This window comes from Pomacea canaliculata, linkage group LG1, assembly GCF_003073045.1.
Source record: "Pomacea canaliculata isolate SZHN2017 linkage group LG1, ASM307304v1, whole genome shotgun sequence".
Classification (NCBI taxonomy): Eukaryota; Metazoa; Mollusca; class Gastropoda; order Architaenioglossa; family Ampullariidae; genus Pomacea; species Pomacea canaliculata.
The window spans coordinates 25,003,885-25,018,126 of NC_037590.1; the positions used below are offsets into that span (position 1 = coordinate 25,003,885).

Sequence of the window (14,242 nt, forward strand, 5' to 3'; positions counted from 1 at the left end):
AAAAGATAAAGGTTTTCATGGTTCTTTGTGATTTTCGGAACGCGGAGTTTTCGCGCAAGAGAGCATCTTCGGCCGCATGTGAAAGGTTCATCTCCGTCACCTTCGACTGCTTTGATGGCTTCCTCCTCCTCCTGCCTCTCCTTACCGTCACCTCAGCGCTAAAAGCAAAAAACCCAGGCGCAGGGTCAGATAGAAGAGATGAGCTTTTATCACACAAGTTACCCCCTGATGTTGAAGAAGTGTATGTATATATATCACTGGATCCGGGCCACCCCCCCCCGCGTGCAGTCAAAACGCTACAAACGGTAACGCGAAAACAGCAGTCGGTAATGTTACGCGGTTCTTTTGCGACTCCCCAATGCCACTTCCTGTATGGAGACATAACTGTCTCGTGGATCTTTTGGATATCTCAAAAAAAAAGCGTTTTTTAAAAAAATTAATTTTCCACTCCCTTTTTGTTAAAAAATAAAACTTTCTTCATGGGAGTTGTCAACTTTTTCATGCCTACTGCCAACAACACACAGAGCGCTAGGAACAAGAAAGACCGCCGTCTGATTTCGCAATAAAAGAGATTTTTTGGACTTTATACATCAAGTTCAAGCAACGTAACGACGCGTTGGAGCAGCCCCAATAACGAACGTCCGCGACAGTAAGGTGCGGTGGAGGCCATCATGTCTCCACCTTCCTTTTTGTCAGCGTAGTCAGCCGATCGACGACTTTTCCTATCGTGGTTGTTTGTAAGCAGATTAAAGGATCTTTTAACCCGAATACATTAAAAAATTTAACATGAACCTTGCATACACCTTCAAACAGACGAAACCTACGGGCAGAGCGTGTGACGTGACAATTTTGTTTTTTTAGAAATTAAGCGCCATCGCATTACACCGTGGCTCATATGCGGGCATGTTTTTTCGCGTCTTGTGGGTGGTAAGACCGGCTGGTGTGGGTCGCTCTGCGCGAGAATAATACTGTTCAAGTACAATGTACCGCAGTCTGCCCTTCTTTTCTTTGTGACTTTCCAGGGAAGTGACCTGCTAGGAAGATCGCCGAGTTAGAAGATCATTAGGAAAGGTAACATGTTCGATGTTTTTTTCAGTTTGATGAAAGTCAGTCTCCTCCCTCCCCCCCGTTCTCCTGTCCTCCCCTCCACGGACAGCGCGTACAAGAGTTACAGACGTTCGCTTGATTTCCTCTCGTCGTTTTACATTAACAGCACATTTCCATGCACATAAATCGGAACATCGACAAGAAAGCTCAATGACACACCACGCGTTCAATGGTTGCAGTGCGGAAAACGTTGAAAAACAAATTAGCGGTGATCGGAGCGTGACGAAAAGAATCAAGGGTGATTAAGGTGAAAGAGACGTATCAAAGGGCGGGGTTCTATCGAGTACACAGCACTCACACCGTCCTGGAAAGTTTATCAATGCGGCACGGTTTCGGGATCGAGCGTGCCGTTTGTTTTTTCCGTATATGTCTCTTGGGCCACCTTTGATTTCGATAGTTTATTTTTGATGCGCTCACCCGTCTTGCTTCCCCAAGCCGACAGCAACTACACAGCGGTAAACAGCACAACACAGTTCCCTGTTCGTTGTCGGTAGCAGTAACGTTCCGTGATTTTGAGTTCGCCGGTTTTTGCCTTTGGGCGTCATGCGACGGCGACCTCGCAACAGGACTGTGATCGATCGCAAATGGTCGACATCTAGAAAAAAAAAAAAAAGATCCTCATGGACCGGTCTTTCTTTTTATATATGCGAGAAGCGGTTTAGTGACCGTGCTTACAGGACTAGGAAGATGCGTGTCGATCTAACAACAAAACAACTCCCCCTGACATGTATTCAAAATTCCCACCAGGGAAAGACAGCGCGCTGCATTAAAGCCCGGGATTCGACGACATACTTGCGTCAACTTACCGGTCATACTATGAAGGGTTTACTCGGGGAAATTGACATGCAATGTCATCAAACACCTATCCCTTGTTCGCTCAGGTTTGTCCTTCTGGCGACAAAAGAAGCAGACGATGACGAAATGTTTGACGAGACCAAAAAACCCTTTAAGTTTGTGGTGAAGGCTCGCCACTACGCATTTTTTGTGCATTTCTGCACGGTGCACCAAAGCTAAAATTTCTAGAGCGTCGTCAATTTTCGCTACCGCGGCCGGGGGTTTAGGTGGTTTACGCACATGAAAGTAGTTGGCTGCCTACAGGGACGTCAGCAGAACAAAAGGTTTCTTCCCGACGAGCGTCACCTCTGTTCGACACACTACCAGAAGAAACAGCGCACCACGCAACCTCCCTCCCGCGCCTTTCTAAATGAGCGCCAGGCATGAATATAAGCATCTAGGAATTCCAGGGGATCCAGCTAAGATGGCTCCTCGACTGAAAGGTGATTGGGTAGAGGAGTGGTCGCGCGTTATATGTTCGATACACTCATATCAGAAGCTAAGCATCTACAGACGGAGCAAATCGCCTACTGTCAAAGGTCTGATGGAAGGTGATTTCTCGCAAGATGTAAATGAGGATATAGAGATGCAATAAGTTCTGGTGAGATGGCAGGCGGAGAGATAATTTATCTTATATTGCTGAGATTATGTGCTGGAGTTGTGATTTATTCAGTAGCGTAAATCAACTCAAGACGATCGATGCGATTATTGCTGCAATGGTGCACGCAGTATACTGCGATTTAGTCACAAACATATGGAGAACTGAGTAGGAAAGTTAACAAGGAGATATCATACCTGGAATTCGCCTTATAACTAGGTACGTGGAGACTTGAGGGACAGTAGATTATGGAAGTATCTGATAGTTTACGTGTTGAAGATTACCGGACTAGGATTATTATTTATGATCTTGTGCAAGAGTGCGTGTGGGTGGGGCGTGTCGCGATGGGGGCATCAGAATTTCTAGCGCTACTACTCGCTGTGCTACGATCACGATAGATGAAAGGCAAACGCTAATTTCTGGCTTCCCGGATCACATCTGCGCTATCTCTTCATAACTCTGTCTTCCGAGTCTACTTTTCGCTGTTTTGATGAAGACAAAGACATCATGCCGACTTGCTTTCGTCAGGATCAGACAATGTTATAAATCGACCAAAGCCCGGTTGCAACGAAACATGATGTTGCGCTGGTTATGTGTTCGAAAAGTAGGGAGAGAAGGGGGCCTCGCATAGCATTTTTGTTATGCAGTCAGGTAGAGGGGATAGAGGATGGCAGAAGGGCAAGGTGCTGTGCCAATCACGTTAAAATTCTCACGACATGCATATAGTAGGTTGTCAACGATACCTTCAGAGCAATGACCCCGTACAAAGCATAGAGTGGCTTCGATGCCAGTGCAACGCCTTGTAGTCTCTGTGACGCTTGTTGATGCCACGAGACATGGGCGACGGTGTGTGGAACATCCCCATCATCCGGAAAAAAGAAATGAATTGTAAGGGTGTGAAAAAAGAGACGTGTACGGACAAAGTAGTGCGAGAGCGAGTGGCTTGTTAGAAGGTGGGTCATGTTATCTTGTAAAAACATTCAACTGATTCGGCGATAACATTTAATAATTACAAAAAGAAAAAAGATCAGTGTAGGGAAGAAGGCATTCCGCGTCGACGGGTGGCCATTCGGAAACAGCAGAACGCGTCTATCAGTTTCAGCGGCTTGGATTCTTTTTTCACGACAGAAAAAGAACTGCCTCCCTCAGTCTGGCGTGGTCGCTCATTCATAACCGTTTAAACAAAAGCCACTCGTCACGAGGTTTGCGGAAAAAAACGCGTATGGAGATCACGCGTACTTACCAAAAAACGTCGTCGGTGTTGCTGCATGCAGGAAATGTGGGAGTGCGAGTTGGGAAAGACAAAAAATAAAGACCAATTCCCCCAAATCTCCCCCGTTATACGCTGCAACAAGCTCCCACTCCTACAGTTCAAACGATATCCCACCGAAAACGACAACATTCTATTCGAGCCGCCAGTGAAAGACGAAACGCTGAATTTTTTTTTTTTTTTTATTTTTTTGTTTGTTTTTTTTTTTTTTTTTGGTGTGTTTTTTTTTTGGCCTGGGTGCAGTGCGATCTTCACGTCCCCGAGGCGTTGCGTGGCTGGAAGCGGTCAGCGAGAATGACGCCCATCGTCTTCAAAAACATTCACGTCACGCGCTCCGACATTGGTTCCTTTCATGCGAGCGGGTACGCCGGAAAATATAAACTGTTGACCGGATCCACAAAAACGCTCATCGGCAGCTATGTCGGCAACAACAGGTTTTAATAGCGACCCCCTTTGTTGAATGGTATCTTGAAAATGGGCTCATAGTCCTGCCGCTGTACCTGGTGATAGAATACGACACCAACCCAAACCTTGCTTTTAAAGGGTTGCTTTGGCGACACTGGTCACCAGCGCGTGACGCCCAAGGATAAATCTGACAGCGATCCATCCAAAAAACAAGATTTTAAGCGAAACGTTCAACTGTTAGGCAACAGTGCTTACGGCAAGACGCTCACAACATCGCCAGGCACTGCGACATTTACTACGTCGGTGACTCTGACTGTGAAAAACTGATAAACGACAGTCCTTTCAAAAGCTGACGGAACTGACGGAAGACTTGTACGAATAGTAGAGATGGCCAAAAAGAAATCAACTGGGTCTCCCCCTTGCGATTGGCTATTTCGTCTACCGAGTCGCCAAACTGAGAATGCTTCAGTTTTACTACGACTGCGTGGACAAGTACGTAGACCGCAGCAACTTTCAGCTTGTGCGGCGATGGACACGGATTCGCTGTACATGGCTTTGGCTGCCCACCTCGCTTCGAAGATGCCGTCCGTCCCGAGTTGCAACACAACAGTTTTTTTTTCATAGAATACACGCAATGGTTCCGGGACAAGCATGCGACCAACATCACAAGCAAGACTTTTGTGCACAGGAAGCAAAAACAATATAAACCCACAAACCCTGGGACCCCTCTGCCTGTCCCTGCCTGTTCTCAACGCGCTCGCGACGACATAACGCATCACCGGGCTGTTTAAAACAGAGTAGAAAACAGGCGATGCTACCATCGTAGCTCTCTGCAGCAAACTATTACATTTGTTTCGGTGACACGCAAAAAGTCAGCACCAAGGGGCTAAACAACACATCCAAAATCAACTTTGCCACAACCATTTCAACGTGTGAAAAAAACAGGTTTTTACAGACACAGCAAGCCAGCGGTGGATGCAACACCGGTTTCAAGAAAAACAGATGGTAAGATCTATGTTACCTATCAACAAACATCGCAAACTCTTTGTCCTATCTGTAATACATCAAGCGTAAGAAGGTCCTGACGAATGGCGGCTTGACCGGTGACATGACGTACCGTGTGCCGCTTAGGACATTTGAGCGCTGCTGCTACCGTTTAGACTGTGATATCTTCAAAGCCTGTGATAAAAGTTTTTTTTCCTTTCTGGTCTTTAAATGCGTCAACGACACATTTTTTGCCAGTCAAAACAGCCCCTGCCTCTCGTGCGCGCACTGGGTGGACAAAAGTTTATTAAAGTTTATACTTTTTGTAACTTTGACGAAATGGGCTCTTTCAATTTGTTGCAAGCATTTCTGTTCATCCACCCCAGTGATTTGATCCCAGAGTTGATGGCCCCCTCGCACGCGCACACAAAGGGTGGGGTAAGGGTGCCATCATAAACACAGCACGCGACACTTTATCGCACCGTTCCCTCCCAGGGCAAGTCATCGTGGTAAGGGGGAGGAAGGGGCATGACAAGATGGCCGCGCCATGAGACTCTCCGACAAGATGGCTGACAAGATGGCTGCCGCGGATATGAACATCATCAAGATGGCCGCCCCATGCGACTTCCGCAAGATGGCTGACAAGATGGCCGCCACGGATATGACATCATCAAGATGGCCGCCCCCATGCGACTTCCGGCAAGATGGCCGACAAGATGGCCGCCCCCATCCGACTTCCGGCAAGATGGCGGCGGTGACGTCACGGCTCCCCTTCCGGCTCCCCAAATGGGGGTTGGATGCAACATGCCTATACTACTTATGTAGCTATGACTATAAAAATCCTAGTACGTTATAACTCAGGCAGTAGCTATGGTTGTATGAGTGTGGTAAGCTATAGCTATAGACCAAACGACCCCGGGTGACAGACGTGTACCTTTAGATCGTAACATGTTGCATTAACTTTTTTTAGAACACTATGGTACTTGAACATTCAACAGAAATGCCGATAGATAAAGATACTAATAATATCCGCAAACAGTTCGTAGAAAATTCTCGAAAGTTAAGTAGGGTAGTAGAAATGTTGCCCATTATTTCGCAGAAATGTGGTCATTTATAATTGCTAAAATATCCGCTAACAGCTCATAGAAAAGCTGGCATGAAAAGTTTGAAATATCCCACACAACAGCCTTGCTGTCATAGTTCTCTGTGTGTGTGTGTGTGCGTCGGTGTGCGTGAGAGAGAAGCATGCACGCACACACATGCGTGGTAGTGAACACTCGTCAAAGATGGCGCTTACAAAAATAGCGAGACACCATAACAACGGCTCATTATAGTTATTCCTAGAATTATCATAATGTGATGTTTGCTTTCCCAGACTAATTGTTTTTACTACAATACACGATATTTCATAATTGTGTTTATTACATAACACTATAAGCCTTTAGAATGATTGTAATCTTCAGCTGGCTTTCCTGGAAACATTTTATTTATTGGCTATAAGCCCTGGGAGTATTTTTAGCCATCACAGAATAATCGCACAATAACAATTCAGAATATGTTAGGACAAATAATTTACAAAGCAGCTTTTTCTTGGAATGATGTGCGACAGTCAGCCAGTGCCCAGCTGAACTGGTGTGAATAACACGTCAGCCACATTTCGTGGCCATGACAACAAGCTGACCACTAGGATTGTGCAAGTTTGCCAGTTTACGGACGTTAATGAGGAAAAACGCCGCCAACGACGGCGTTTGGTGACGTCAGCAATGTATTGTTGGTACGTGATGAGTTGCCGGCAGGAAGTTGGCGTTCACGTGCTTCGCAGTTTCTTTTGTTATCCTGTTAGCCTGGGCCGCCAGCTGTTCAGCTTTCTTCTCTCCAAAACGTGATGCGGATGCATGTTTAAATCTCGTAATAACGATTTTTTCTTTAACAGGAACGGAAGCAGGTTGTCCGCTAATCAGTAATCGAACTACTACTCGCTGGCTTGATGGGTTCACGTGCAGCCATAACCAATCAGTGCTCGGGGGTCTAGCCACGTGATCTGCGAGCGTGAGTTTTCTGAGGAAGCGAGTGACGGTGCTGTTTCCGAAGAAGAGCTTGGTGCTCGACATGGAACCTGTGTAATTATATACACGGAAGAAATCTGAATATTCTCCCCTCCCACTCTCACCATTTTTTTTTTCATTATTCCTTGTGGTTCTTCGAGCGCAAAAATAAATCGATCGCGTCTTTCACCATGCGTGACCGTGCATGTCTCTTAGCAACAGTTCTTATCACAATCAACACGAGGGCAGAAAAGAGTGACGTGTGTATACTGTGTATTCATACAACTGAATATGTTTTATGTCATACAGTAAATTAATAGGACACAAAGAGGTCTGTGAGAAGTAAAGACGAGTCGATCGTACCTAAGAGTAAGCCCCTGGTGTAGTGTAGATAACATCATACGCTTGTCCTACTATCATTCAGTACACACTTCCTTCATGATGAATATCAGATTACGGAGAAATGAGTGGAAGTGTGTAGGCGCGCGTGTGCGTGTAGTTGTAGTAGTCTATGTAATGACTATCCAAGTGACCGTGTATATGTATCACTCTTACTGACTGTAATGGCTGTCTTCGAGTCTTGCTGGCTTCTATAATGCTTGTCTTAGAATCTTACTATCTACATGACTATCTTAATGTCTACCAAAGTAATGGCCGCCTTAGAATCTAATTCTGGACATGGTTGTCTTAGTCTTACAGTGAGATATGCTGTTAGACGGTTTGGACGGTCTGCTGCCTGAAAGTGAAAATAACTAAATTCCTGGAAAACAAGAAAAGCAAAAGTGAAACTATAAATGGCTCATTTGAGGGGAATTCACGGAATGACTGGCGCTTGCACTGCATAACAGATGATTTATTCGTTACAAGGGGTAATATAACGGGCGAGGGTTGTTTGAGGAAGCCCTCAGAATGATCTGGCATTTTGAAACTCATCAGAAAGGTCAGGATGTATGTGTGCATGTCTCACCTTCTTGTGGCTGAGAGAAAAATGCCACCTTTGTCTTGCCCTTGTGGTGTTAGTATATTTTACTGCTGGGTCCCTCAGCCAAATGTAACTGAGCAGAACATTTGCTAATTTGTCTTCACCTATAGTGAGCCTACAGGCTCAGTCTAAAGAATGATTGAAAGCAGCCCGAGGTCACAACATTGACCCACATTTCCCCCTGTAAGACTAAAGACAACATTACATTAAACAATCAAATTAGTGTTAAAACTTTGTCAACAAGACATCATTAAGTAAAGCTGTGTAAGGAGAATTGTTTTTATTTACTCGTCACGTGCCCAGCTCTGTACACAGTCAGGTCATAATTACAGCTAGGGTCACAGCCTGCTTTTAATCTAGTGTTTGTTTTACTGTCTGTATCACTATTTACTTTTATTTATTCTTTGTTTGTTTGTTTTGTGTCACCAAAACATGTACGTGAGAGAAGCAGCTCGTCCCGCTCCAGCAGGTACAGGGAGCAGCAGTTATGGGCTTGCCACGGACACCTGTCGACAATCCAGCCTCTGAGCTCTATAAATCATTCGTCCCCCTTTAATATGTATTCTGTCATGTGATACAGTTGATATAGCTAGCAGACCATTGTTTGTTTGTTTAGGGGGGTCTATAAACTTGACAGGTTTAAAAACTACAGATTTAGTGGCTTTCATCAAACATTTGCTTTTACTCGACAGGGACTTCAGGCCCCAGCAATGTCTTCAGATGTAAGCAATCTCTCTTCCCTGTTTTTTGAAGTGTCATTAAAATGCCCGCAATAACTGTGTGCTACTGTTCAGCTTCCACTGTCTGATACTCAGTTCTGTAGTGAATGAGACACTTAAAGTATTTTGAAAATTAATAGTTTTTATTCATTTGTGTGTGTGTGGTCTTTACTCACTGTTATGCACTAAAAAAAAGTCTCTTATCATGTGGTGTAATATGAAATAAACTATTAAAAAAACTGCCTACCGTATTACTATGTTTTGTAAACAAGATAGCACAGATTCTGAATGCAGTAAATGTTGAGCGAGAAGAAATTTTCAAAAAGTTGTTTTCGTAAATGTTTAAAAAAATATACAATACGTATTTTTAAAACTACTTTGGGCCCTGTATTCCAAAATACACAGAGCTATGCTTGTAAACACTTTCAGACTTGTAACAATAAATTTAACCCACTGATATGCTGGTTTCAAATCGTACAGCTATGATTATATTGCAGACAAACGAGATTTTCAAGCCATGCGATGTCAACTGGTATATTTCTCAAGGCAGAGGTGTGTTCACTGTGTTGTAGCTATGCTAGAGACAGTGCAGTCTTCATATGACCAGAGTTATGTGTTACAGAGGGCGTTTATAATGTTACAGGACGGACTTTGACAGACATTTCGTCTCTGGCGGAGCGCCCTGCTAATAAAAGTGACAGTGATGGCCGCTCACTACTTTCCAACAAGTCGTTAGTCACCTCGTCTTCTCTCAGCTCAATGTCTTGTCAGTGAGTTCTTTTCCAAATCTTGCTTTCATGCGCATGTCTTCAATGACGAAACTGGAACAAACTTTTAAAAACTTGTATGCTGTAGTCTGTTTTGTACCTTTAAATGCCAGACAGTCACGTGTCAGACCAGAAAATGAGAGGGACAGACGTCACGGCTTCCAACCGACACTGTCCTCACTATCACAACCCGCTCACACCGTCGTCACAGCAATAACACCATCATCACCGCAACAACACCGTCATCACCAACAACACCGTCATCACCGCAACAACACCGTCACTACAGTGGCAACACAACGGTCATTACCAACTGCAGGCTCAGTCACAGAAGACTCAGAGAGGGAGAGAACAGAGGAACATGTCTAAAGATCAACAGACAGGTGCTAGAAAAACCCTCCCCACAGTTTGTCAGCAGCGAACGTCTTCTCAGGTCAGTCAGGTCATGCCAGCAAATAGGTGGGCTGCGGGGGGGGGGGGGATGAGTGAGAGCACACATCGGTCGTCACTTTAGACGAGTTACTGCCCCTCACGGCCATTTTTACTCATGTTTAGTAGCTACATTGGCGTGAAAAACTTATTTGGCCAGCCCACTTTGATTGCTTGTTACAGGAAACTTGAAGAGCATTTTTTTTTTTTTGTTTCACCCGATTATTGCCCTGCCACCCTCCTCTAACCGAGAGATGGTCCTCTAGCCTACCATTCTCATGCCATTCTGTGTCTGATTTTGCCGTGCAAGGAAATCAGTCCTGCCGTTTCCTAGAAATAGTAGGCCCAGAATTCCTCGAACTCAGACACAGTCATGCTGAATACCCTTCAATGTTGACGCCATTAGTTGCTGATTATGGTGTTATTGTTTATTTTATATGCTATTTTTATTTTGCTTTTACAGGAATTCAACTGTTCCACTTCATCTAGTCTGACGACGGTTAATTGCTGTCCTTCATGATGAACAGCTAATGAGCGACAGATCGACAACAACGGACGCCGTGACAGCCTGGCCTGATGTCAACGCACTTCCACGAAGTGGCCCCCGACTACCACCAGTAGCTGTCCCCGAAGGGTGCTCACACTCACCCGCTTTCAAGATCCTGCTATCGAAGATGGCGGCTGAACACCTCTGGTGATGACCGCAATCGTTAGTGGAGGAGGTTGTGGGTGGAGGGGAGTGTTTCCAGGAAACCCAGGGTAGCCGGGCTTCTCCTAACTGCCGCGGCCCCGACTACAGTCTCCTTGGAGGCCCAACCACTCGAGGTCATCCTGGTAGCCACGTGTTAAGTCTCCAGTCAGTCTTCGATCAAGGTGTTGTGTAGAGACAGGTTCTTTCATTGATCATTATTCTTGACATTATTGTCATCATAACAAGAAGCGGATTGATCTTCCTGTCTGGGTGCGGTTCTCGTGTAGGTTGATTCCCCTGGCGTGAATTCTTTATTTCGTGACTAGGTGCAAATACATTGCATGATTTACATGTGCATTTGACTGCGTGCTCTGACGATCGACCCCAAGCTCATTCTATATCTTTTGCAGCCTCGTTAAAGTCATGCTCGAAAGAACCTCGGGAGTCAAAACCAGTTATCACACCCTGAATCATGCGTATTTACTCAGTCGCCATGGTAACACGCTAACATGATACTCGCATATCATTCGAATAGACTACGAACATACGAACAACTAAATGCCTGCTGACTGAGGTCACGATATCTGGCAAGTCTTCCAGTCTCTTACATCTCCATATTGTGAGGTGCAGTGTCTTAATGGCAATAGCACTATATAACAGTACTGCTTTATTACTAGTAGTATCATCATCACAACAGCTAGCCTACTTTTATAATGTCACAGGATTTGATTTCATGACCTCTTTTCAAACTCTAGGTGAGCACTGCAATGGCTTTTATCATACAAATGAAAAAGAAGTATTTGTTCAGCTTTGAGAAATAAGTATTCTGTAACAATCTACATCCACTCATTTAAAAATAAAATCGCACTCTGGTCTTTAATAGCCATTGCTGGTGGACAGCACGTGCTCGTCGCTGCGCGTCATCTACTTGACCCACTTGTCAACACCGTCGTAGTAGACAGCTATCCTCTCATCAACATCCGTGATCCTGACAGCCACGTACCGTCAGCTCACGTCGCAATAACCGCCCCACACGTACACCACCTCCACCTGGCAGCAATGATGGCAGCTCATCTTACAAACTGAGTGATGGGAGGTGGGGAATGTAATTGGTGTTTTACACCGAGCCATGCAGCAACTAAGGCTATATCACGGCAAGGCAGTCAGCCCTGTAAACAGATACCACCCACAGGCAGAGAAAGAACAGAGTGCCCGAGACGAGAGATGAACCGGAACAGCCCACCTTCACTGTAACGTACGATGAAAGCCCGTCTGTTGTGTAAGTTGTATTCAGTGTTATTCATACAGTACAGCCTCAGATGCCAGCTCGGCGTAAAACACCAATGTCCTCCTCCCACCCCCACCCCAGGTGTTTTGCATAATGCGTGACACCATCCATGACTGCATTACTTAACACTTTGCGAGTGAGTTGTATTCCTAGATCATTCACATAACATCCTCGTAAAAATAATGGGAGGTTACCAACTTCCCTCGACTATCTCCACGACTCTCTTCGTCAGAAGTCGTCTTGCTTGTCCCTGTTGAAGGATCCAAAGCATACCGCAAGAACAACTTCCGGGAGCACTAGGTCGTCAAAATAAGTGTCACACCCCTTTCCGCCTTTGAGCAAGAGGCACAGAGTGAATTGTCATCACACGCTGCCGGTATTGGTCGTCTGGAAATGAGAGTCGAGTCATAACTACCACTTGCAGATCACGTGATCCAGCAAGTTCCAAAGACCACTTCCACGTCGGTCGACTTCAAATTGTAGTTTACATTTATTTTAACTTAAATCAGTTTGTAAACATTTCTGTTTTATAAAATGCTCACATTCAAGTCTAAAAGTGAATGTGAGAAAACTGTTTTGGTTCAGAGAGGTGTGTCGCGTGCTTTGCTGTGCCAATACCCATTTTTATGTTCTTTTTTCTAGGGTCAGATTGTGTCGATGATGTAGTCACAATGACTTTCTACGAATCTGCTTCACGCCTTCTGGAAGGCGAAAGCGTGATTTCACGATATCTTTAAGGAGGGGAGGCTTTATTTTGTGAGGACATGAGTCCACAATTTCTATGGTGCAAAGGAAAGTGCTTCGTTCAAGTACAACAGCTATTGGAGAAGTCAAGTATGTTTACTTCATCAAATGAGATTTGTTATTTCTCGATTATATTGGCATATCTCCAGAATTAAGAGCTCTGTTACTGTAAAATCACTGGACTGGGATGCACTTATGTCTCGTCCTGTCCGCGTTCCCACCATACTTTGCTTGTTTGCACCCTTGAGGTTTCGTTGTGCGCAGAGCCGGGGCTGGGGGATGCAAAACAGAATTGCGGGGCCTGTAGAAGCCGGTACAATACGCACTTGTTAGTGGGGGGTCTCCATCAGTCGCAGGGCCTTGGGCGTATATGACAAACAACTCAGGGAATCAAAACCAACAGGCCTGTACATGCTAATTCCCTCATATACCCTTCATCCCGGACTGCGCCATGCTCCCTCTCGTGTTTTATGAAACATCCGTCCACTGACGTCCTCTGCTTGCTTTGAGCATACACTTGAGATCGCCAGACGAGGCTCCCATCACGTTTAAAGGAAAAACTACAAAAGTAAAAGTAATACTTCATCAAATACAACAGATCAGCAAACAGTTCCCTAAGCGACCGCATCTGAAGATGGCAACCACACTGACCCTTCAGTTTGCTTCTCTTTGCAAACTAGATGACCAGTCAGAGATGGGTTACTTTCAAAGTGTAGGTAGATAACAGCAGTGTATGCAGAAGATAATAGCAGTTTCAAAAATATTGTATTGTATGTATTAGTCGCTATGTGTTTTGCATTCTGTATTTTTCAACCTATCTTTCGGGTGAAAATATGGAATCAGCGGAATGTCAAGACAAAGTGTAGGTAGATGTGTGGATTCTAGGTCTAGCAGATCCGTAAAAGTTGAAACACTTCCAACACATCTTGCACCTTAGCAGCTCGGGTAAACAACGACACTCGTCCACCATCCTCGGTCTCACCTCTTTACCCCATTATTTTAAGGACATGGGGACACGATACTTCCACTGAAACTACGGATTTGATCAAGCCGAAAGATGCGTTATCTGCACGCAGTCCATCGTTCACATAAAAAAAATGATTCTACTGCTTCAACAAAATTGCTATTAGGGGAAAGAGCTGGCTACAGGTGACATACTTTTTTTTAAAAAAAAAAAAAAAAGCCTGTAGCTTGCTGACTCCGCGGGATCTGTGCACAACACGATTATCACGGCTGCAGTCGATTTAAACCTCTGATATACAGGTATCTAGACAAACATGGACTGAAATTATAGGGAAAAAGGCTTTGGAGTATTCATGATATCGCCCAACAGAAAGATAAATTTATTCAAATCAGAATTCTCGGAAATACACTGGATA

The 14,242-nt window shown here is 44.8% G+C and overlaps 1 long non-coding RNA gene across 1 annotated transcript; it reads left to right on the top strand.

The window, feature by feature from the left end:
• The first annotated feature begins 5,698 nt into the window (after nt 1-5,698).
• LOC112558126 lies at nt 5,699-11,705 on the top strand. Its single transcript, XR_003098077.1, has 3 exons — nt 5,699-8,947; nt 9,588-9,714; nt 10,604-11,705. It is a non-coding gene; the product is annotated as an uncharacterized LOC112558126 (long non-coding RNA).
• Nucleotides 11,706-14,242: the final 2,537 nt, after the last annotated feature.